This window comes from Canis lupus, chromosome 21, assembly GCF_048164855.1.
Source record: "Canis lupus baileyi chromosome 21, mCanLup2.hap1, whole genome shotgun sequence".
NCBI lineage: Eukaryota > Metazoa > Chordata > Mammalia > Carnivora > Canidae > Canis > Canis lupus.
Genome location: NC_132858.1, coordinates 49,536,617 through 49,560,458, shown reverse-complemented (window position 1 = coordinate 49,560,458; position 23,842 = coordinate 49,536,617). Strand labels below are relative to the sequence as shown.

The 23,842-nt window shown below is 41.4% G+C and overlaps 1 protein-coding gene across 6 annotated transcripts in view; it reads right to left on the bottom strand.

Annotated features, from left to right (window-relative positions):
• Positions 1 to 23,842, bottom strand: part of HECW1 (HECT, C2 and WW domain containing E3 ubiquitin protein ligase 1) — a 441,224-nt gene that overhangs the window by 252,289 nt on the left and 165,093 nt on the right. Inside the window, exon 1 of one of the 6 annotated variants that reach the window (XM_072791664.1) lies at positions 334 to 538. The exons of the other annotated variants lie outside the window; for them this stretch is intronic. The gene's annotated coding sequence lies outside the window, so the exon portion shown is untranslated. Of the gene's footprint in view, positions 1 to 333; positions 539 to 23,842 lie in introns of those variants that run through there. 6 annotated transcript variants of the gene reach the window in all.

Genomic DNA, 23,842 nt, shown 5'->3' with positions numbered 1-23,842 from the left:
CCCAAAATGTGGGCCTCAGCTCTGTGATCCCACAGGAATCCCCGTCCCCTGCAGAGATGCTGACTGTATTATGGCTAGTTGATCAATTCACACACGTCCCTTTGCAGTGAAGACTCAAAGCCAGCACTTCCTGCTCCTGGAACTGGCATGACTCCTGGCATCAAAAAAGGCCCCTGAAGCTTTAATTAATATGATTTATTTTATTCAATGAGGTCCCTCCTTTTTGCAGAAGGGGTTTAAGTTCGCTATTCAAAACAGATAAAAGATGGAAAGATATAAGTCAGTAGATAGTGCATAGAGAAAAAGAGATAAAATTTATGTACAAAGGCTCACCTAAAACTATATGCCATCGTGTCCCTAAACAGGTGTTATTGTTAAAGACTCACAACAGCTGCCTCTTGAACACAGCAGGTGGATAGCTGATCCCCAACGTGCGATTCCTTTGTGGCTACACTTTCCCGGGCCATTCACAAGGGTTCCAAGCTCACACTATAGACTCATCCGGCTGGAAGAAACAATTTAATCATTCTCCGTTCACATCTGAACTGCGAGAGATAGAGGAGGATCTGTCCTGCTTCTAAATAGCCCTGGATAAAAGACCGCTCTCTTCCAAGACAGTGATTCCATTGTTGTACAACCTCAAAATTCTTCCTAAGCTCTAAAGGCAAATCTCACGAGACAGGGACCTGCCTTCTCCTTCCTCCCCGCAAAGAGCAGGAGTGGCTCTCCCATTATCTAGGAGGAGGAAGTCAACAGTATCACTAAATTGCTTCCAGTTTCTTCTCCGTCCCACTAAGTCATTTGAGGGTCTTTTATTTTCCCTTACCTGGGTGATGGGTAATAGACACATATAAGAAACCAAGAGAATATTAGTAACAGCTTCAGTGACACTGGGATTTTCCAATTGTTTGTAATCAAGGGTGTCTACTTGTAGACTACGGTAAGCACAGATTGTAACTGACCCCCGAAAAAGCGAATCCAATGAGTGAGCCACTGAAGACAATCTGATCACATTGTGACCTACTTCATAGGGAGGAGGATTTGCTTGCTGGCTTGTTTCCTACTTGCAGCTGAAGATCCAACAATGATGTTTTGTTTACCTATTTTGCTTTCCAACTGAAATCACTCAAATTGTTAAAATGGTTTTAATTAAGTGATATGTTCTTGGAGTTTTAAAAAATCTTGGAACAGGTCTTGCACGTTTAGTGCTTTAAGTTATTCTTATGCATTAGAGTATACTGGCAAACGTGAAACCTGTAAGGAGATGGAATCTTAAAAGAAAGAAATCGTCACTTCTAGGGAAGGGACATGTTATTTTGGATTTTATTTTTTTCTGGACACACAGGGAAACAAAAGATTCTGCCGCCTCAATTTCTAACTGACAAAGTCATTAATGGCTTTTCTGTTTTGGAATACATAAAGCTGTGAGTGAGTACCATCTCAGAAATGAAGAGCAAGTGGACAAAAGCCATATCTATAATAGAGAAAATGACCCTTAAAAATTGCCTCCACCCTAAGAAATCAAAAACAGTGAGTGGATAACACAGGCCCTGAAGGAAATCTCATTAAAGTATATGAGACAAGGTTATACTAACTAGCATTATTTAGCTGAAAGAAGAGCATAATAGTTTTTGAGTTCAGGAACAGATTTTATTTTGAGCAAGTGGATGCCTTAAGCTTTTTTATCCTACACTCATCTCTGGTTATGCCATCAGAGAGGTAATGAAATAAAAAAAAAATTACACGTAACTTGTCTCTTTCTACAACGGATCTGAGAAAATTTACAACAAAAGAAATGTACAAGGAAATAAGGAAATAGAGACCAGACAAAATAGGAAGTAGCAATACGAAAAAGGATGATGATTCTGAGCGTTTAGTCTATGCAGGGAACTTGGTGCATTATCACATTAAAAACCCATCACGATCACTACTTCCTTGGTGAAAACCCAGCTCAGGATGGTGGTTCATAAACATTCCTGAGGTTCTCCAAGAAATGGGGATTTGCGCCTATTCTATGTGATTTTAAGAGTGGCCTCTTAAGCACTGTCTCCAAATTATAACATGGGCAGATATGCTTGCAGAAATTGATTCAGATACTCCTCTGATCTTCTTGAAAGCCAGGAATACAAGGAAAGCATAGTTCTCATGATCAGAATTTAGAATTTTCTTCTCCCTCCAAGTTCTTAATAAAACACTTCATTTTACACTTTATCTAGAGAATACCACATGATATGGTGAACATTACCTTTAAAAAAGCACTTAGAAAAATCATAAACAGTGGCAGATTCTTGCCCAAGTTTTTGACAAAAGGCAAGGTTATACTATAAAGCGTCTCTCTGGGGCTGTGTTGTATGGCTGTGTTGACCACATTCAAAAGCCCCCTTGGCTTATTCGACCCCTTATGCCCTAGACCTCCTGCTCTCAATTCCATGCCTGTTCTCAACCTCACATCTCTCTCTGGCCTTGATGCAGATAAACTGGAGCCTAAATGACCTGTTCCATCTACGAGGGTCTTATTTCGTATCAGTGCCCCTCGACTGAGAAGCAAGTGCCACGAGAATATGGGCCTTGACCAGCCTGTCTGGGCCTGCATTTCCAGCTAAAGCAGTACCTGGTAAGAATGTCATGGGTGCTCAATAGATGTTTTGTTGGATGAATGAATGAGTGAGTGAGTGAGTGAGTGAGTGAGTGAGTGAATGGCTCAGGAAGGGGAGCATCTGCCTCTGTATCCCGGAGCCATGACATCACGCTCTGCTGCTTGAGTTGAGGAACCTTCTCAGTGCCTAATTTGCCTAAAGCACAGGCTTGTTGCCCAGAATCCCCCATTACCAGTTCCTGAATGATACTGGTAAAAAGGGAGAGGTGTGGATGAGATGAGATCCCACCCCTGCCTCCCCTTCTGGGTCTCACATCCTGAGATCTGAGTCCTGCCTGTACCTTTGTACGTCTGCTTGGGAACAGCTGTGGGTGAGTGAGGTCACGGGACAGAGGTGGCCGTGACTTGCCAGATGGCCAAGCACTTTGGAGGAGGAAAGTGGGAGGAGACTGCAATGTTACCATCTCTAGCCAACTCTTCAGTTCCTATCACACCTGTCTCTGAGACAGTGTTTTTAGCCTCAAAGCCATGTGTTGAAAAGGCTGTGTTTTGTGCTGGCCATTGTACAGAAGAATATCACAGAATTATATAAACTAAATTGTGTGGGCTCCTTTTTTTTGAAAAAGAAATAGAATCCCACACATTGCCGGCTGGAAGGGAACATTAGGTGGAGGAAATGTTAATAAGCAAATCAAACCAAGTCAGGGAATATCCACATAGGAAGTCGTCATGATTTGACAGACAAGGGACTTGTTAAAGAGACAGTCAAATGAATTATTTTAGGAACACAAAAGGCCTTACCACTAACGAAAAAAGTCCAACAATAGGTTTAAGTGAGTGGAACAGCCTCCACCCCACTTCTCTCTGGAGCCCCCAGTGATGGCAGCAGAAGAAAATCTTTGCTCCTTGTTGCTCCAATGTCATTCTTGCTCCTTATGCTTAGGAGAGGTGACCAGGAGGCCTGGCCATGCTTTGCAGGATATGCAACTTTTACCACTTTGGTCAAATACGGAATTTTTTTGTGCAACCCTGAGCCACTTGGGAGGTTTATGCTTGGAGATGTTCAAGAATGAAGCTGTCAGAGTCTGGGCAGTTACTACAGCCAGAATAATCAGTGGGGGATGTAGGTGAGGAGAGCAAGAAAGATAGGAGGCGGGGGATCTTCCTATGTTATTTAAGGGAAATTCCTGATCTCTAGCAGCATCTCCTTCTGCTCTATATGAAAAGAAAAGTCATTGAAAGTGGTATTCCTCTGTGTGTGTGTGTGTGTGTGTGTGTGCATGTGTGTGCGCATGTGTGTTGTGTGTGTGTGAGAGAGAGAGACAGAGAGACAGAGAGGCAGACAGATGGACTCACAGACAGGGACAGAGAATGAATAGGAATGCACAGATGACTTTCCCTTTTCAATCTCAGACATGTCCTTTTCTCCCGCAGGAGGGTTCCATCTCGATGCAAGTTGGGAAGGTCCCTTCTTTATGTGTTCACACCCACTGAAGTAAAGGATATGCTTCTATTTCCCAGAACCACAGTGATGGTCCAGCAGGTCATGGCAGCCAGGCCCCAGAGATCCTGCTGGCCACCCCGGAGCCACCTGGTGGGCGTGCAGGGGAGCAATCTGGCTACAGAGCTGGGCAGCCATGAGCAACAGCCCTGATCACCACAGCTCCACTCCTGGAGCTCCCCAGAGCTGCTGTACCAAGTGGGGTGACTGTCTCTTCCATACCCAGGCACCACCACCTGCCTAACGACAGTCTAGTCTTCAGAACCTGACCTCTAAAACCAAGTCACACAGACTCCCAGAGCGACCGGTGGGAAGTCATGTTCATTCCCTCCTGCTGCTGTCGAAGGGCAGTGGCCTGCCCTGGGCACAGCATGTGAGTAGCAGAGCCACGAATGGAACCCAGAACCCAAGCCCCACGGCTTGGACCCCACTGCCTCTCTGAGGAGGCAGCCTCAGGCTTGCAGAGGATGTAAGGCACCGTGTGTTCTCCTCCTCTATTCAGAAACCTGTTTAGATTTGCTAATAGGCAATGTGGCCCGACAACGAACAGGGTTCTAAGAAGGACATTTGAGCAGGATTGCAAATGAGGTGCTATGTTTGCATACACAGTGAGGTTAATGTTCAAATACCTTAGTATTTGTCATGGAGGTTCAGGGTGCTGTATAGATGCTCTCTTAAATTTTTCCATCCCCTGGGAGGTTGGACCTAGCAAAGTTGGTGAGATTTTTAAGTAAACTGTCTTTTTGTTTTCTTCCTTTAGCCCATTCAATGAGCAAATGCTGAGTCATTAGTGTGTACTAGACACGGTGCCAAGTATCAAGTATGCAGAGAGACGTGAATTAAACAGTGCTCCTACCCTCGAAGGGTTTTGTGCAAGAGGCAAACATTTAAGCAGTCAACTCTGACACAATGACAAGGACCATGACAAGAGTGGTAGGCAGGGTCCTCACGGGAGGGAGAGGGATGCTGGAGATGCCTTCCCAGATGGGAGAACAGTAATAGTGTATTTGGAAGGAGGAGTAGGAAGGTCACCAACTGGTCAGAGGCAGAGGGAAGTCCCAGCTAAGCAGAAGGAACCTGTGTATAAAGGCAGAGCTTTACATACAAGCGTGGCGCGCCAGTGTTTTCAGCAGAGCTCCTCCTAGCTGCCTGCCAGAGAGTGCCAGGGGGAGCAGCGAGAAATGGGAGACGAGGGGGTCCCAGGACACACCAAGACATAGGATCTTCCCCTTTAGAGGATGGGGTGGGGTGGGCGGGAACAGGAGATTTTTTGCTCTAGGAAATGATACAATCTATTCACCTTAGAAACATCACCCTATAGCAGTGAGAGGAAAGCAAGGGGAGAGGATTCCTCTGTGTCTGGAGAAGCCTCTACTACAGCAATCCTGAAAACCAAGGACACCTCAGGGAGAAGCTTCATCAGACAATCCCTTAAGACTAAAACCACAGGGCCATCTGCAACCCAGGGGCTAAGATCCACTGTGGGAGGATGACAGGTAAAGGAACAAGGTATGGCCTGTGTCCTTGAGGGGGGTGGATGAGGGGTAAATGGAGGAACAATCCAAAGGCACAGTCACAGAGACCACATACGGCACCGAGTGTGGTCTGTTTCTGTTGGGATCTCGTGGCCATTGCATTCAACCAGGAGCAGGGCAGTGCCCTACACCACACTTAGCGCATTCTAGGGCAAGTGGTAACTGTGCCTGATTCTACCACTGGGGACACTGCGTCATTTAATAACATGTGCCCCAGGATACTTTGCTCCTCAGAACTGATCAAGAGAAGTAAATTTCAGGACTTTTGCATCTTTCATTTTCAAAGCTTGGACGACACATCAACACAAACTGAATTGGACTGACTTTCTGGAACATACTGTATTTATAATCTTACTTTGCCATAGAATACAGTACAAAGGCTAGTCTTCACTGTTATATAGCAAAGTAATGTCACCAGTGATGTAGTAGAGCTCACTAACACATAAGTCAAACACACGTGAGCATGTACAACATGACCTGTACCGTGCTGGAGGTGAGGCCTATGCTGGATATTATCTGGTGGTGAGAAAATACAGAAACTAATTATTTCAACCTAGGGTGAAACACAAACAAGTTTAGAGGGATTCACAAGATAGGAAGATAATTACTCATTTTGTCAGATAGGGAAGGAAACAAGACTTAGGGAGAATCGGAGAAAGAACATTTTTTTTCTTTTTTTAAGGCAGAAGGAACATATGCAAAGGCAAGACAAGAGTTATAAAGACTGTCCACATGTGTCCAGGGGACTGGAAGACCAGGGTGCCTGAAGCAGAGGGTATGTGGGGCAGGAGCAGTTTAAAGATTTTATTCGTTTATTCATGAGAGACACAGAGAGAGAAGCAGAGACACAGGCAGAGGGAGAAGCAGGCTCCCTGTGGGGGGCCTGATGTGGGACTGGGATCATGACCTGAGCCAAAGGCAGACGCTTAACCGCTGAGCCACCCAGGTGCCCCAAGACCAGTTTTAAGGCCAAGTGTGCCAAGTTAAGGATAGAGGGGTTTCTTTTGGGGACACTGAGCCCTGTTAAAGCCAGGGAAAGAGTCAGTGGTGGCCTCACCTACCTTGTGCTTTCATGAAACTGTGCTGCTGAACACCTTCCTTCACCAACAATGCAGCAGAAGTTTCTACCAAAGCACTAGAAGAACTACTGGCCAAGGGGCTAGATATGCACAGCTAGGGAAGAACCAAAGAATCCTCAGGAGGATAAGGGTTCATCCACACTGCTCTTTCAGACCACCTGTCAGGACAGGGGGAGCACCATCCTGGACTGCAGCTCTAACAGAAGGGCCAATCTTGAGGAACGCGAACCAGATGGCCTATTACCAGTACACAGGGGACCTGAAGTTGCCGCAGCAGCACTTCCTTTTGTTATCAAGCAGATAAATTCAGTGTTAAGACTTGAGACCATTTTTTTGGAAGACAACTTAGAGCAGTGATGAAGAGGCAAATAGCATCTGGTCTCTCTCTCTCTCCCTTCTGTGTCATTCTTGTCTTTGTATCCCTTGAGAAGTGACGTGGCCAGTTCATATCCCAGAGGGAGTCACAGGTAATACGTTCCTTCCCAAGTGCCTTCCCTCCCATCATTGTGCCCCTCCTGTGATGATATTTCTAGTCCGGGCTACTCAAGTCCAGGGCTAGCTGTCACCCATTCCCTCAGCCACACCAGGTTGTGCCATCTCAGCACTCACAGTATAACGTGAGGGCCAGCAGAGATGGCTTAAATCGAGAGACATCGGTTGGAAAAAGAAGGAAGTAATTAAAAAGTGGTGCCATTAAAAGAGGATTAGGCCTGTCTTAAGTGATGTAAGATACAATGACTATGAGAGTTGGAATGACAAGGAGAAAAATCAACCCATAAGCATCTCTACCCAGCTTCTGACATCTATAGAAGAGAGAAAGAATACAGGAGCAGAGACAAAAATATTGCTTTTGAAGTGAACCACAACTACACGGACAAAGTGTCTAAATCTGTGAAAGTCCCTTGAAGGTTCCCACAGCATCAAGGTATCCTCATGGTCAACACAGCAAATCAAGTGACCTTGAAGTGCCCTATTACTTTATTATCAATTATTTATGGAAATGGCAAAAGGAAGGAAGATTTCTATTTTGAAAACAAAAAAAAATATAAGATTTGTTATTTAGCTCTGTTGGCATTAGTCCTCACTAAGATTATGGCTAAACTGGATGGGGAGCTCACATTCAGGCTGTGGTTATTCAGATATCTAGGCTCCCTACTTGGCTTCTCCCGTATGGAGACCACCTCAGCCAAAGTCTTGCTTGGTTTTAAGAGAACATTAAGAGAAAAGAAATATTAGCCATTACTTTTTCAAACACGACACACTGCTGAGATTCTTAGATATCTTTCATAGACTATCCTTTCCAACATTTGCCATACTAATGAATCTTTTTAATTTTTCAGAACTAAGGAGAAGGGATAATCAATGGAGGCTGCTTGGAACCTTTGACTCATGGACAAAAGCTACCAACAGACAGTATTTTCAGTTTTCCAGACTTAAAGAAATAGAATGGCTTTCTCCTAATCCATCTCTTGTTTGGATACCTGGGAGCATCACCTGAGCTTCCCGATGACACACAAAAGATGCATCTGACGCAGTAAAATTATGAGCCCCAATGGTTCTCCCAAGAATTCCAGCCACAGGGAACTTTTGCTTAATAGTATGCTATAGGTTTAGATTACAGTCAATGAGAACACAATTTAATTTGACCCTCAGTAGCAACCACCAGAAGGCAAACTAGATTATCATCTGGCTAAGACATTTTTCACTCTTAAGCTGATGCCTGGAAGTTGTAGGTCTCAATGATACGGTAATATATTCAAGAACACTCACTGCTATTTCAATTAATTAAAAGAGAAGCTGCCTACCCAGACAAATAGAACTCAGAAGTCTCAATGATATGGATATTTTAGAAAAAAAAATCTTTTTTTTTTTTTCCATTTGAGGCTTGAATTAGTTATTCAGATAACATCTCTAATTTTTCCTTTTACCTTGTAGGTGGGAGGATTAAAGTTCTGTATCCTTCCAGGGGTTGACAGCTGTAGGAGGAGCCATGGGATATAGGAGCAGCAGACACAGCCCTCCCTTCACTGGGTGGCAGCAACAGAGACAGTGTCATCACAAGGAAATGCCTGGGTTGCCATTCAAACTGCTCATCACGCTTTTTCTCAAAGCCCCAAGAGACAGTATTAAAAGGAAAATGAGAAAATGAAGTAATCTGGGTTTCTGAAAGGCTGTTCGAATGAAACATTAGCTTTGAGGAAGCAAGAGCCACAGGTACATGCTAATGAATCTTAAGTGCAAGCATTTCCATTACATTAGCTTTGTTCTTTGCAGAGGACAAGTCTTCTCCTCATTTGTAACAACGCGCTCCCTGTCAGAACCTCAATTGTGACCCGCAGCAGAGGCCAGCATTTTACTCTTGCTTTATTACTCGCAGAAAGCTAGAGCCACATTTCAGAGTGTCTTTCAACCGCTAAAGGTGCATTTCCCAGACAATCTTCATTTATTTATTCATTTGGTCAACAAATGCATGTGTCAAACCCTGGATAATGAACAAGAGTATAAGCTATGGCATCTGCCCTGGAAAAGAGAACACAAACTTGCGTGAAAAATAAATGAATCCAAGGTACTCCGTGGAGGCTCGCCTACCCTCCTGCCAAGGTGAGAGTTCCCAGGAGAAGCACAAATGCAGGGTGAGAGTGGGGCAGGTATTCCCCATAGGGAGAACGGTGCATGCTGATCAGAATGCAAAGGAACCAAAACACAGATTTTAAGTCCTACCCAATTTAAGTTTGCAAATATCTTCTCCGTTCAGTAGGTTGCCTTTTCATTTTGTTGATAGTTCCTCTGTGTGCAGAAGAATTGTAATTTGATATTGCCCAATTTGTTTATGTTTGCTTCCGTTTCCTTTGGCTTTCGAATTAGATTTAAAAAAAATCATTAAGACAAATGTCATATATACACAGTAAGGAGTTAATATCCAAAATATAAGAAGAACTCATGTAACTCAACAATAAAAACGCAAACAACCTGATTTAAAAATGGGCACAGGATCTGAACAGACATTTCTCCAAAGAAGACATGCAGATGGCCAACACGCGTGTGAAAGATGTTCGACATCATTAAGTACCTGGGAAATATGAATTAAAAACCACAATGAGATATCACCTCCCACCTGTTAGAATGGCTGTTATCAAAAAGATGGAAATAAGTGTTGGAGAGTATGTGCAGAAGAGGGAACCCTCATGCACTGTTTGTGGGAATGTAAATCGCCCAGCCACTGTGGAAAAGAATATGGAAATACCTTTACAAATTAAAATAGAACTACTCTATGATCCACTTAATCCACTTCTGGGTATTTATCCAAAGAATATGAAAACACTAATTTGAAAGGATACATGCACCCTTGTACTCTTTGCAGCTTTATTTACAATAACCAAATTATGGAAACTATCCCCATTTGCAGATGACATGATAGGAAATTACCGCCTGTGTTTTCTTCCAGGAATTTTATGGTTTTAGGTCTTATAGTCCAGTCTTTAATCCATGATGAATTATTTTTGTGTATGCTGAAAGCGGCCTAGTTTCCTTCTTCTGTATGTAGCTGTCCAGTTTTCCCAACACCATTTATGGAAGAGATTTTCCTTTCCCTGTTGTATATTCTTGGCTCCTTTGTCATAAATTAAGTGACCATATATGTATATGGTTTTTATTACCTGAGCTCTCCAGTCTGCTCCATTGATCTATGTGTTTCTATGCTAACATCACACTCTTTTGATTACTGCAGCTTTGTAGTATAGTTTGAAATCCAGCTTTGTTTTTTCTCAAGATTGCTTGCTTTGTCTTTTTGGGGTGTCTCAGGTGACTCCAATTTTAGAATTATTTATTCTAATTCTATGACAAATATCCTTGGGATTTTTTTTTGACAGGGATTGTTTTGAATCCATAAGCACAGAATATCTTTTCATGTATTTGTATCTCCTTCCATTTCTTTAATCCATGTCTTACAGTTTTTAGCATACAGGTCTTTCACCTTCTTGGTTAAATTTATTCCTTAGGTATTTTATTTTATTCTTTTGATGCAATTATAAATGCTACTGTTTTCACATTTTTTCTTTCTGTTAGTTCATTACTAGTCTATAGAAACTCAACAAATTTCTGTATGTTTATTTTGTATCCTGCAACTTTACTGAATTCATACATTAGTTCTAACAGCTTTTTTGTGGAGTCTTTAAGGGTTTTCTATATATCATATCATATATCATATATCATATATCATATCATATTTGAATAATATGGACATTTTAACCATGTTCTTTGAATACATTCATTGGTCTTTTCTATTGTACTTTTAGTCTCTGTTTCATTTATTTTTGTTTTCAAAACCAAAAATAAATATTTTTGTTTAGTCTCTCTTTTCATTTATTTTTTTACCTTGGACTTTATTCTTTTCTCTAGTTCCTTTAAGTATAGACTGTTTGATACTTTTCTTGTTTTTTTGAGGTAGGCCTGTATAGCTACAAACTGCCCCCTTAAAACTGTTTTTTGCAGCATCCTACAGATTTTAGACTATTGTATTTCCATATTCACTTATCTCCAGGCATTTTTTGTTTCTTCTTTGATTTCCACAGTAACCCATTGGTTGTTCAGTAGCATGTTGTTTAATCTTCACGTATTTGTCATTTTTTCAGTTTTCTTCTTGCAATTGATTTCTAGTTTCTTACCATTGGAGTTGGAAAAGATGCATGATAAGATTTCAGTCTTGTTGAATGTATTGAGACTTGTTTTGTGCCCAAATGTGTGCTCCATCCTGAAGAATGTTCCATGTGCACTTCAGAAGAAGGTGTATTCTCCTGTTTTTGGATGGAGTGTTGTGTGTATATCTATTAAGTCTATTTGATTTAAGGCATGATTTAAGGCTCATGTTTCCTTAGTAATTTTTTTGTCTGGATGATCTATCCATTGATGTAGAAATGTGTGTGTGTGTGTGTGTGTGTGTGTGTGTGTGTTCCTGTGTATCAGTCTATTTCAAACTGATAGCATCTTATGTTTGAACATATTCTAATAACTCTACATTTTTACTCCCCTCCATGTGTTCGTCTTTGATGTCACATTTCACATCTTCTTATTTTGTATATCTCTTAACTAATTATGTTATGCATAATTTTATTACATTTCTCTTTTAACCTTCATATTAGCTTTATAAGTGATTGGTCCAATACCTTTACTATATACCTGCATTTACCAATGAGATTTTTATTTTCAAATGTTTTCTTGTTACTAGTTAGTGTCTTTTATCAGCCTAAATAAGTGTCTAACATTTTTGGTGAGGCCAGTTTAGTGATGATAAACTTTTTTAGTTTTTGCTTGTCTGGAAAACCCTTTACCCCTCCTATTCTTGCTGGAAGACAATTCTTGGTTAGAGGTTTTCCTTTTAGCACTGTGAATATATCATGCCATTCTCCTCTGGCTTGCAAGTTTTCAGCTTAGAGACATATGAGGGTTCCCATTTATATAACAAGTTGTTTTTCTCTTGCTGCTTTTAATGTTCTCTCTTCATCTTTAACTTTTGCCAATTTAACTATAAAGTGTTTTGGTGTGTATCTCTTTGAGTTCATCTTATTTGGAACTCTCTGGGCTTTCTGAAGCTGGATGTGTGTATCCTTCCACAGATTAGGAATGTTTACTGCCATTATTTCTTCAAACAATTTTTCTGCCCCTTTCTTTCTTCTCCTTCTGGGGTCTGAATAATGCACATATTTTTCCACTTGATGTTGTCCCACAAGTCCCTTAAGCTATCTTCATACTGTTGAATTCTTTTTTCTTTTATTGCTCTGTTTAGGTGATTTACACTGCCCTGACTTCCAGGTCACTGATCTATTCTTCTACATTGTCTAGTCTGCTGTTGAGCCTCTCTTTGTATTTGTCAGACCAGTTATTGTATTCTTTAGTTCTCTGACTTATGTTTGGTACTTTCTTCTGTTTTCTATCTCTTTGTTAAATTATGAGTTCATTCTTCTTTAGAGTTCAGTATGCATCTTTATGAGCATTATACTGAACTTTTTTTTTAAGATTTTATTTATTTATTCATGAGAGACAGAGAGACAGAGAGAGAGAGACAGAGAGAGAGAGAGGCAGAGACACAGGCAGAGGGAGAAGCAGGCTCCATGCAGGGAGCCCAATGTGGGACTCAATCCTGGGTCTCCAGGATCACACCCTGGGCTGAAGGTGGCGCTAAACCTCTGAGCCACCCAGGCTGCCCTACACTGAACTTTTTATCAGGTAGATTACTTATATACATTTCATTAAGGTCTTATCCTGTGGTTTTTGTCTTGTTCTTTCATATGGAACATATTTCTTTGCTGGACTCTCTTTTTGTATGTTTTCACGTATTAAGCAAAACAGCTATGTTTTCCAGTCTCAGTGGCCCTGTGCAGCTGATGAACAAGTTGTTCAACCATGATATAGCTTTTGGTTGTTTCTCAGACCTTTGTGATTGTCTAAGTAGCCTCATTTATTCTTGATAGGTCCCAGTTGTTGAGGATATGCCAAGAGTGTCCTGAGGGTGTCACCTGGCCAAGGACTGTCTCTCTGACCATTTCAGATACATGGGGCCCAGAAGCATATATCCCACCAGCCACCAGAGCCAAGCTCTCAGGGGTGCGTAGGCTGTGCATACCCACTGGCTGTGGTGGAGTGGGACACAGCGGCAGTACACAGGGGCAGGGTGCTCCTATCAAAGTTAGCAGGCTAGAGGGGGGTATGAAAATGTTGCCTCCCAGCATTAGCATCAACAAGGTAGGAGAACAGAAAAATGGAGCCCACCAGCACCTCCACCGTAAGAGAATTCCTAACAGATTCCTGGCTCTCTGGCAGATGTTTTAAATTTAATAAATGAGTCTCTTTCACATATGGTCTAGGCATCTTTAAAATGGTAGATTTTATTCTGGGTCCAAGGGAGAATGAATCTGTGCATGAGCCCTTAAAACCAGATTTTCCATTCTCTATAGCCCTATAGTTCTAGGATTAAGCCTCATTTGTTTTCAAGGTCAAATGCTTCAGGATGCTTGATGCTTGCTCCTGTGCCTCAGGGACAAGCTCCATACTATGAGATCCCTCATGGCTTGGAGTGCCATGCCTGGGATGATGTTTCTTGTGAGACCATGTCTCCACTTCTCCTGTCTATCTCAATATGGGCCCTTTTATCTTGTGTTGTGTTCAACTAGCTTTCAGGTCCTTTCCAAAGAGAACTATTCCATATGCATTTGTAGCTTTGTTGTGTTCATGGGAAGAGGTGAGTTGAGCATTTTCTATGCTGCCATCTTGAACCTCACAGATTGACCATTTAAAGGTTGCTGGAGTGCTCAACACCTCAAGAAGACATCCAATGGTCGGATAAGTTGGTCACAGACTGGGCTCAGATTGATACTAGGGAAGAATTTTTAAGAATTTTAAAAATTCTAATATATAATAAAAGCTCCTCGAAATTAAAACTACCAGGAAAACATCTGTGAATGCAAGTGAAGTAGGATGTGTGTTTTCAATAAAAGAAGGCGTGAAGAATGGAAATGGATTTTTGTGGAGGGAAATGAAAGTAATTTTGTCTTAAAGAGAGGCTAATTATTTCAAAATGAGAAAGAAGAAAAACATAGGACAATATCTTAATGTAAGAAAGTTGTGAAAGGCTTGAGGAAAAGGAGTATTTGGAAAAGAATTTTAATGTGTGGTCAAGCTAAGATTAGAATGAACTCAATTATGTTAATTGAATTTTAATACCAAAAGTAGGCTGGTGCAAAATTAAATTTGGTTTTCTCTCTGTTAAAAGGATAAAGTTTTCTTGGACTATTGTGTTTGCTCTTAAAAGATTGGAAAAGGTTTTTCTTGACCTTTAGTGCCTAGAAAATAGATTTTATGTCCTGTCAAAATAATTTCCTGTGTTCCTGTGTATTTATCAGTTCTTTCATTAAAAAAACGAAATCCATTAAAAAAGCTAAGTTTTGTTGTTGTTTTTCACAATTTGACAAACCATAGAACCATTTAACTTGGGATTCCTGGGTGGCTCAGTGGTTTAGCACCTGCCTTTGGCCCGGGGCATGATCCTGAAGTCCCAGGATCGGGTCCCACGTCGGGCTTCCTGCATGGAGCCTGTTTCTCCCTCTGCCTGTGTAACTGCCTCTCTCTCTGTGTGTCTCTCATGAATAAATAAATGGAATCTTAAAAAAAATAAAAGAAAAAAGAAAAGAAAAGAAAATCTTAAAAAAATTAAAAAAAAACCATTTAACTTCTTGTATTTGCCTGTGAAATCTGCAATTGTCACTATATGTAAATAGATAATTACATATTGTTTTACAATAACCTATAATCCTATTTGGCCAAGTGTTTTAAAACCTTTTGATACTTTTGACAAACTCCCCCCAAATCAAATTCTAAATAATGTTTTTGGAATCAAATTAACTTTGAGATTTTTTCAGAGGATCCCTGGAACACTTCAAAAGATTTATTTTCTCTCCTTATAAAAAGGTACATTAAGTAATTAGGCATATTTGATGTTAAATTACATGGGAAGCACTATATAATAAGGAATAATACTAGCCCTTTTCTAGGTTGTATTTGTATATGTAATTAGTTTCCTAGAAATTGTATGAAATTCCTAAAGTATAATAGGTCCTAGCATAATGTTAACAGTCAGTACTCCAGTTATTATCTTAAAACTTTGTGTTACAGAACTAACCAAATTTCCTTGTCAATTTCATTATAATGAACTCTCATCAGATTTCTAGAAATGGACTCTTTTTTGGTCATTGCAGACAGTTATTGTTTTACTCTAATGATTTGCAGAAGTGTTCCTGCAAAAGTACTTCATCTTAAGGAGATTCAAAGAAAAGATTCTGACAAGTACAAGGTTTCTGATAATAAGAAGCCTGGAAGATCATAAAACCAAACTGGGTAAGAATTTCCAGAGCTAATGGAAGAACTGGATTCTAGCAGAATAAGAATTAATTATATGGGATTGAATGAACTGAGGAGGAGGATTATAATTTTTATGACTTCTTGTTGATTCTTTAATATTTTATTTTTCCAGATTTAAGGAAATATTTTCTCTTAAGCCATTTATGACTTACAGTAATTTGGTAAAGCATACCTTTGTAAACAATGATGAAACATTTTTCCTCCCTACAAGATCCCACCAAAATTCTTTACATGGTGAAATAGTTATTTACATGAGTTCAATAAGGATCTGTTCTGAGACTGACCAGACAGTTAAGGAACGAACACAGGTTGACTTTATGGAGCCCACTAAGCCCCTTGGGAAAACTGGCCTGGTACTTTGCTTACAGGGTTCTTGCAAAGCAATCTTAAAAAGAGCTTACATGGTCAACCACTATTCTTGCTGCACTTATGTAAATGACCAGTTCAATTCCAATGTAAGCAAATTAGTTTTACTAATGTGTTCTTGTAAAAATGGGGGTAATTGTAGAGAAAAAAGTATTTGCACCTTTGTCTATATTAGATTTTGATCCTGTTAATTATCTTTGGAGTTTTGTTATATACCTATAAATTGGATGAGATCCTAAATCCTTCTGGTTTCCTCAAATACCTGGCAACAACTCACTAAACAAATATTCCCAGTTTTCTCACACCCTACTGATCTGGAATCACTAAAAACAAAGACTGCCCTTGAATCTCCCTGGAAGGAGATACTAGATCCTTCTTACTACCCAGATGGCAGCCAAACTTCAGGGACCTGAAGCTTAGATACACATCTCACAGCTGAAGAGGGCTCCACCATACAGACACTGCAAACCTCCAAATCAAACTGATGAGGAAGAGAAGCTGTTATTCAATCAGACTGCTTACACACAAGATGTCAGATCAAGACTTCATACTTTAACTGAACATGAAATTTTTTTTTCCTTCTCTTTCCTTTCTTCACTCTGACATCAGCTTGGAAAGATAATGCCCTCATTTGTTTCTCCCAGGCCATTGCTAAGAGGTAAACTTTGCTTTTAAGACAGCTAGATTTGTCATCAAAAACTCCTATTTGTCCATTAACAGTGTCACCTTAGAATGATTTGTGCCCTCATAGGATTTATCTTTGTCTATGGTGGTCGTCATGTTCCTTGAGCCTCTGAATGCCTAGACAGCAAGACATAACCAGACAATATCTCTTAGATTATCTAACTCTGCCCCTAACTTTCCACAAAGACCCCCCCATTTGTAGACTCCTCTGGATCTACACCAGCAAGTTAGAAAGGAATAACCAGGAGGCCTTCATGACTCAGGATCAGGCTTCACTTCCTTTGGCAGGGCCATGCTTCCTTGGTTCAGAGTAAATGTAAATGAGAATATGATCAGAAACCTTTCCTTAACTCTTAAAGATGCTGCAGAATCCATTGCTAAAACAATAACTACCCACAGAGACTCTCTGGTTAAGGTTGTTCTTGGTAAGAGGATAGTTCTTGATTATCTTTTAACTGAGCAAAAAGGTGTCTGTGATGTGGCCAGAACCACTTACTGTACCTGGATTAACACTTCTGAGGAAATTGAAACCCAGTTATATAAGGTCACTGAGCAATCCACGTGGCTTAAAAAGGTGACTACTTCAGCAGAGTCTTTCTTTGACTTCTTTGATTTTGATTGGTTTGAATCTTGGGGACCATGACTCCAAAAAGTACACCACAGATATTGGGAAATATCTCATCTATAACAGTCAGAATGATCTCCCCGGTGCATTGTATTTTCTCAAAAGTATTAAATGTTTACAGCTGCTAAACACCAGGAAAACGATCTCCCTAAGACTGGAATGTCAGAAAAGGAGAAAATGGTCAACTTAAAAACTGTGAACCTGAATTCATGGCCTGTGAATATCACAATATTAAGCAAAAAATGTCATGACCTATGTGAATACCACACAGAGGACATCTGTCAGTCAAGCTGGGAGTTTATCAAAACGGGAGAATTGGGATCCCTGGGTGACTCAGTGGTTTGGCGCCTGCCTTTGGCCCAGGGCATGATCCGGGAGTCCCAGGATCAAGTCCCACGTCAGGCTCCCTGCATGGAGCCTGCTTCTCCCTCTGCCTGTGTCTCTGCCTCTTTCTCTGTGTGTCTCTCATGAATAAATAAATAAAATCTTTAAAAAAACAAACAAACAAAACAAAATGGGAGAATTGTTCAAAAGGAGACAGCATATACAAAATGGAATCACCTGTGCTAAATCCCGTATCAGCAAACCAAAAGCTCTATATGTAACCTAAATGCAGTTTCAGCCCTTCTAGGAATATAACATTTAACTAGACAACATGGAATTACCTGGTCAGCACTAGTGAGATAATCTACCCAACAGACCCCTCTCATTTCAGTTAAGAAGGCAACCTTGCCTGAAACCTTGCATTCTTTGCTAATAATTTCCTCTTTCCACCTTCCAAAACCTTTGCTTTATATAGTTTGGCAGAGCTCCTTTTCCTATTGCTAGATGGGATGCTGCACGATTCTTAAATCATTGAACAAAACCAATTTAATCTTCAAATTTACTCAGTTGAATTTTTGTTAACACCAGCCAGGACCAGAGATACCAAAGCAGCCAAGTGCACCCTGAAGGTTGAAATGTCTTGATAGGTGCCAGGGAGAACTTTGGGATAGTTTCTAAATGGATTTGCCAGCCTTTGTGTACTGGCCTTATTCCTCAACCTAGGATGGTAGAAAGGGACCATAAACTGAACTGAGACAAACAAAATGGTATGGCTGAGTTTGGGCTGGACCTGAGAGCATCAGTGGAGGACAAGCAGGGACGCTGTCATACACTGACCCTTCTTTCAGCTCCAAAATCCCACAGGTGTCTGTGGCTGTGCTGCTGACCTCAGAGCTGGGCATTCAGGTGTGTGTCCCAACAATGGGCTTTATGCTCACCACTGGGGCAGACACTGCCACAGTCTTTCCTGGGCAAGGAGAAAAACTGAGCCCCATTCTGCAAATTTCCAGGACCTGAGGAAGTCCAGAGTTGGAATTTTTCAAATGTAAAAATAATACATGCTAAAAACTTGAAAAAATATGCAAATTTAAAAAATCATGTGCCCATAACTATACCACTCACAGGTTCATTTACAATATTTCCTTCTTTTTTCTTTACACATTTTGTCATGTAGTTGAGACTACTTATTTTGATATCTTGCTTTTTATGTATAACAGAGTATTATAAGAATTTCTCCATGTTACTAAAAATATTCTACAAAAGTCATTTCAATAACCATAATTAGCACATGGATATTTATAGTAATTATCACACTAATTTTATTTTTGGAAATTTAGATTGCTCAATTTTTCTCCATTGTAAATAATGCTAATTAGGCTGGCATGACCACATACTAGTGAAAATGTCCAAGTGAAAAGCAGCATTTTGAGATTTTAAAAATAATAATCTATAATTTGAGATGTTAAAAATAATTTAAAACAACATGCTTTTGTCACAGATGCCATTGATATTTAAAAACAATTTAGTGGATCTTTGTCTGGTATGAACAGGCTTACAACCACTTTTTTCTCTCTTACCAAGTTTCCTGGGAACTGCTTCGAGCTATGAGACATAATCAGATATAAACAAGGGTCAATTTGAAAGTCTTTAGATGGGCTGGAAAATACCCATGCAAATCAGATGTCCTCTTCCTTCACTGCCACCTGCCTATTCTTCCATCAGCTGCCCCCACTCCCTCTCCCTATCCTCTGGTCTTCCCCTCATTCCCTCCAAGAGTGGGCTGATCCAGGTCCACTGCCCAAAATGGTTCTCAGTCCTCAATCCTGCTGCCAGCCATAGGATGACAAAATAAGAAAGTATCCCTCCCAGTCACATAAAGGCTGGGGTTGGGGGCAAAAGCCTTTGAAGTCAGACTGACTGGGGCTTAAGTACAATTCAAACTGCTATGTGATCCTGACCTCTCCAAACTTCAGTCAATTCAATAAAATAAGACCCGATCTCCTCAGGAAACCGTTGCCACAGCCAGAGTAGAGTCAGGGATGAGGACTGAGGAGCCAGGGATCAGTGAGCTGAGTAACCTACCCTTGTTTGGCCTTATATAATGCTGCTTCAGTGGGACTCTTAGAGCTAGTTTTACTGTGACAGTGGCAGCCCATCCCCCAGGACCTCTCTCAATGGAGTTCCTTCCCTCTGCTAAGAAATGTCTTCTCAGAAACACCCTCTCTTCCACCATCTGCCTCAGGCCCCAAAAAGGCTGGTTGTAGAACTGCTGCCATTGTCTTGAAGATCTCCCTGTTGTGGTCACCTGTGTGGCCACCTGTGTTGCTCTTAAGAAGAGGTGACACCATGTTGAAGGGACCAGAGTATCTGAGGTCACAGGGGACACAGCAGGGTCTCTGCCAGATGGCATGGTGAGATTTCCACTTGAACGAGTCCTGAGCTCTTCCCCTATGGGTTTAAAGATTATATAATGCATTAAAAGTAAGTTGTTTGTTATTAAAAACAAAACAATACAAAACAAAAAACAAAATCCTACCTCTGCTCCAGAGGACTCTCTTTAGATCTGGAGAGCACCCTCGAGCATGTAATGCTAAAGATTGAGGACGGGGCCTTGGGAAAGTGCCAATGATAGCAATGGAGCATTATCTGGCACACTTAGGTTTTGCCTCGAACTATCAGGAAAGCTGAGCTGAACACTGAACACCCACAACGCCCCAGGAACACTGCCTTGCACACATGATGAAGTCAGAGGAGTCCAGGGTGGCCTAAGGAGTGCTGGATGGAGAAGGTCATTCATTAGTGACCTGCCTGTCTCTGCCACCCCTTCCTCACCTCTCACATTGTGCCACTCGCTGCTACTCGTACCCGGCCACCCCATGATCAGTCCTTAGAGGGGAAGTATGGTGACACAGCAGGAAGTTCAATTTGCTTCTATTCTGCTATGACACGTGACACGGGTTATGAACTGGACTTCAGCTGTTCTTGTGACTTATCTCCACTGTGGTGTCCATCACGTGGCTAGTTCCTGGGGCCACATGATACAAAGGAAAGAGTACTTGCTTTAGATCACACATATCTGTGCCAAGTGCTGGCTGTATATTACTACCAATGTGATCCCAAGCTAGCTATGCTTAGTCAGGTAGGCCTTCCGGTTCCTCTGAGCTTCCGTTTCATTTGATGCATAACTGCCCTGGATGGTTATAAAAGTTAACAAGAAGCGAAGAAAGAAGCAAAGAGAGGCGCCTGACCCAGTCAGGCTCACGGCCATGGCACATCACATCTTGTCTTGATGGAAACCTCATTGCTCTCCTTGCTCTCCTGAAACTGGGTTCCTACCTTGTCCTGTCATTCTCCCTAGAGAGAGAACAGCCCTTGATATTCAGTCCTTCCTTCAGCTTTCAGATCTTTACCATGTCACTGATCTGGCTGGATCCACAAACGTGGCCTGCTGGCTTGCAAACCAGTTACTCCATTGGGCTTCTTAGATCCTCTTCCCACATGGACCTGCCACTTGTCACTCTTGGCTCTGGATGTTACAACCCTCCTGCCACCTCCCTTATACCACCTGTGGAATTGGGTAGATCCTGCACATACTTGGTCCATTGACAGAGCTTGAATAACTGTTCCATGTCCTCATTCTCTTCTACTCTAGCCTATGACCTCTTGAACCTTTGAGTTATTATTTCTGGCAAGTGAGAACACCAGAGAGGTCTCCGAAAGGGCTAGAACCCCATCTCAAAAGGGGTAGTAGTGCTACCACTGCACATAGGAATAGCATCAGTAAGTATTAGAAGACCGTACTCCATCTTCAGTGATCAATATTATTGAGTTGCCTGCTACCAACCAAGTGCTGTGTAGGCCGTGAGATAAACCAGCAAATGGAAGAGGCAAAAGGCCCTGCCCGTGTGAAGCTTGCATTCAGCTGTGCATGGCACACCTGAATGTGGACCTAACTGGAGGGCGAAGGTAAGGTGAGAGAGGCAGGCTGGGAACAGGTTTGGGAAGATTTGAATGTTGGGAAATTGTCTTTGGGATTCATTACCTCTGATGGGGAAGAACCAGCCATTGCATGTGCTTCAGGAATGGTGGAGAGTAACAGCACAAACACGGACTGTCAGAAAAGCAAGACTGACAGAAGAGAGTGAGCGAAGAAAGACAACGATGCACAGTGTTTTCCAGTTTCTGAGAAGCTCTCAGCTATCGCATCACACAATTGCCCTGAGGGCAGGGGCCAGGAAGACAGGTCACAGTCCGTTCCAAGGAGGGTCTTGCCCGGGGTCCCAGTGAGCAGAAAAGTGGGGCCTCAAACCTCTGGCTTGTGACTCCTGGTCTTCTAGTCTGGATTTCCTTTCCTAGCAAAAATTTTAGTTACTCCAAATCCATTGCATCTTTTTTCTTAAAACAAAACAAAACAAAACAAAAAACTCTCAATTTAAAAATCTTTTAAAAAAGCTTTATCACAGTGTTCCCATAAAAATGTCAAGAGGAAGGAATATTATCAGAATTACCTGGGGATTTTTTTCAAATACTGATGGGCACCCTGTTCCTCCCTCCCTCCTCTACTCCCAAATTCTGACAGTGTTATTGTGATGCATCGAATTTGCAAGAGCTCCCTTTAAAAAAATTTTTTTTTAAATTTAAATTCAAATCAGTTAACATATAGTGTAGTATTGGTTTCGGTGATAAAGTTTAGTGATTCATCACTTGCACACAACACCACATGCTCATCCCAACAACTACCCTTCTTAATGCCCATCGCCCACCTAGCCTATCCCCCTACCCACTTGCCCTCCAGCCCCCCTCTGTTTGTTTTCTATATTTAAAAGTCTCTTATGGTTTGCCTCCCTCTCTGTTTTTATTTGATCTTACTTTTCCTTCCCTTCTCCTTTGTTCAGGTCTGTTTCTAAAATTCCACATATGAGTGAAATCATACGATATTTGTGCAAGAGCTTCCTTGACTCTGCTTTCTATCAGCCTTCACTGTAGTGTGTCCTGCCAATCCCCCCCTACTCATTGAGGGGTCTCAGTCCTGGTGGTTTCAGCTCTATGTTCAATTGTGCAAGCCCTGGGGAAGGAGGAAATGTTACTATAACACTATCAATGAGAAAAGACATGGAGAATATGTCCCCATTTGTTACATGCAGAGAATCATATGATTAAAGCTGGTGGGTTTTCCCCCCAACTAGCTACCTCTATTTGGGTATCTACTAGGCTTCTCAAACACAACATGTCCAAAACACAAATTCTTGATCAATCCAGCTCCAAATCTGCCCTTCTCCATCTCAGGGGATAGTAATTGCATTCTTCCGGGTGTTCAGGCTGAACATTTGTAGGTATCCTTGACTCTCCCTCTCACACCCCTGATTCAATTCAGCATATCTACTCATCCCTAATCACCCTGCACCAAGTAGCATCCTTTTCCTGTGTCTAATCCCTTTCCCCCTTTCACCTGCACTGTCTTTGCAGCATTTAACATGGACAAACAAATATAGATCCATTAGTTTATTGTATGTCTTCTTCCACTACCAGGCAAGTTGCATGAGAACCAGCATGGTTTGTCCACTGTTGTATCCTCCTGGTGCCCACAAAAAACCACTCAATTACTTTTAGGTAGGTGAGTAAATGAATATTACTGCTGTCACTGTATGTAAATAATTTACAGATCTATTGATTTTTCCATTTAATTAGTATGAAGAGGTTAAGCTACCACCACAGGAGGTTCAGGGTGTTTCAGTACTCAGGGCAAGCATTTGTGTAGCATCATGGAGCTTCCTGAGTTTTATGACTTTCAAGCTGAAAGTAGCCTGGGGACTATGACTTTCCTGCAGAGTTAAAAGCATGGTTCTGGGTGATGTTAAGTTGGTAATATCCTTCCTCCTGAGCACTGTTAATGGTGGTAGTTTGGACTCCTGTTGGACACAAAAACATTTTAAAAGTGGCAAACAGAAACTCTGTGCATTTGTCAATAGGAGTAGAAAAAAGATAACACATACCATTTTTGAGAGCCAACAAGTGGCTGGCACTTTGGCTAAATATTATTTTAAATATTTACTATAAAGAAACTGACACTGTATTCATTCTTTCACCTCTGATGGGGAAGAACCAGCCGTTGCATGTGCAACGGCTCCGTGTAATAAACTGAGCAGAGATCAACTGCACAATCAGAACAGAAGTGAGAGCAGGAAACACTGCAGCTCTGAAGGCTTGAAGACCAGCCTAACC